The following is a 2,357-nucleotide window of genomic DNA, read 5'->3' as shown; positions in this document are numbered from 1 at the left end:
GAAAGAAAACTAAAGATAAATGAAACCGAAACGAAAAATAATAAAAGGAAAAATAAACTAAAACGCTTAAGACCGAAAAATAATAAAAAAGGAAAAAGAGAGTAAAGTACGCGTCGGAGCGCATCGCTCTGACAGTGGGCCAACTTGGCTGCCCGACTATTAGGTTGGCTCACCCTCCTATGTTGGCCTTATCCGAGTTTTCTTGTTTTCACTTGATTCCTTCGAGCTTCGAGGCTCTGGGTGAGATCTCATATCCTTATTGAACTCATTAGGCTCATTTTAAAATATCGATTTTCTTACAGTAACGAGTACGGTTATAATTTAGGTATCTCTAGATACCTCTTCTTCGTCTCTATCTAACTAAACTGGATTCAAGGCGGTGCGGGGCCTGGGTGCCGCGCAAGGCCGCCGTGAGTTCCCCGTCCCTTGCTCTTGGTCACGCAAAAGGGGTCGTGCATTTCCATTCCGCCAAACAGGTTCCACCCCCCGAAAACACTCCCGATGGCCTCCTCTGAGTCCCCTTTCTCTTTCAGGCCTCACTAGGAGGCGTCAATCTCCTTGATCTCCTTGTTCTGCTTGCGCCGTGCCTCGTTCCCCTCCAAAGTCGGTGTAGGCGATGAGCCCCGGCGATCTGCTGAAGCTGCTCAATGATCTCGCGTGGAGAGTTCGCCTCCTCCGGAGCTGTAACCTTCCCGGTATGCCCTTGCTGGGGCTGTCTCACGATTGTTAGGTCACGGGGTGCGTGATCTGGCCGTTCTCGGTCGATGGAGGATCCGCCCGTTCTGCCCGTGGCGTTTGAGACTTTTGCGGTTGATGTGCATTGATCCCTGGTCTAGGTTTCAACCTTCTGGCCTTGATGCTTTCGCGTTAGCGAGCCCTAGGTGCCTAGAATTGAGTGCTACTTTTGCGGGTTCGCGAGGTTTCTTCCTTCTTCTGCTGCATCTTTTCGTACCCTGACTCTCGGCAGGTCAGGGATGCCTGGCTTGACTTCGTACGGTCTATGATCGCCAATTTTGGTGAAAATAGGGTACTATTTCTTGGAGATCGAGGCAGGATTGCGAAAGCCTGACAGGACGGCTCCTCCGGTGGAAACAGGTGCACAGTCCGTGCGTTGGGGAGAATATCGCGGTTCCGATCCCGCCCCCACGGGTAGCTAATGAGTTTTCTGTTCCACCCATAGCGAAGTTAGCGCCTGCCCACCCGGCTTCCCGTATAGTAAGAGTCACCTCGGGGGCGGCTGCGCCAGTTGCCTCGCTTTCCTCTATCTCTTTCAACCGCAAGCAATTCTTGACGCAGGTGTCGCTTTTTCAAGCGGACGCGCGACGCTGGCTAAAAATCACCTCCTTTCTCCTAGCAGAACAAAAAAAACACAGAAAGCCGCGACAGCCGTGCTAGCTGTGCAGTGGAACTTCGATGTCGCAGCTACCGTGTCATGGCACTTGTGCTGCTCGCACTCTCTGCGACTGCAGCGCGCCGGTTCGTCGGGGAGGTCACGCATTATTACGATGGCTGTCCCTGCAATAGTCGTACTCACATAACCTGCTTATCAACACAAAATAGTAACTATTATCACCTTAGATTTCCCGCCTGGGACTGTTGGAGCCCCTCTCTCGCTCCGGACTATCGCTGGCTACCACAAGAGTGTCGCGTTCTCTTTCCTGACTGCGTTTCACGCACTTCTGTAGTCCGTATACTCGTGCGTACAGGGAACTAGCAGTTAAGAAGAGTGAAAGGAAGAGGCCAAAGGAACGGCCGCACGCGAAGAGGCGTTCCGGGAATGGCGTGGCGTAGGCTGAGCAGGCGACCTGATTTCGGAATCTGCCGACCGAGCAATTCCGAGGAAATTTAGGCGAGCTCCTCACCAGAAATCAACTTGCAGGTACCTACGGAGGACTCCGCAAAGGGCCTGGCAGATGGAATCCGCCGAGGCATGTGCTAACTTGGGTAACGGCCCCGTCAGAGGAAACGAATACGGTCGTACAGGATCTGAAACCGGAGAAAGAGAAGCGTGGGAGACAATGACAGCAGTGTCGCCGAGATACTACGCTCTCAGGGCCTCACCGACGGCTGAGACTCATCCCAGGCGATCGAAATTCACTACAGTAAGCCAACTAAGATAGAGGGAACAAGTCATTATGTTACCGGCCCCTCAGAAAATACTATGTCCTTGCTAAGTGATAATCTCAATATCTGGGCCACCGCCCTGACAACCCCTCCCTGTTGGCAAACGAAGCCAGGGAGCTCAAAGGGGTCACCCGCCTTCGGCCGCCAAGGGTGGCTAATGTACAGCTCTCGTTTGTTACGCTGGCTGGGATTGCGTTTCGATCCGCGCTCTCTACGCATCTGACCTCTAAAAT

Source organism: Cystoisospora suis (genome assembly GCF_002600585.1).
Source record: "Cystoisospora suis strain Wien I chromosome Unknown contig_1851, whole genome shotgun sequence".
NCBI lineage: Eukaryota > Apicomplexa > Conoidasida > Eucoccidiorida > Sarcocystidae > Cystoisospora > Cystoisospora suis.
This window is presented reverse-complemented; position numbering follows the sequence as displayed.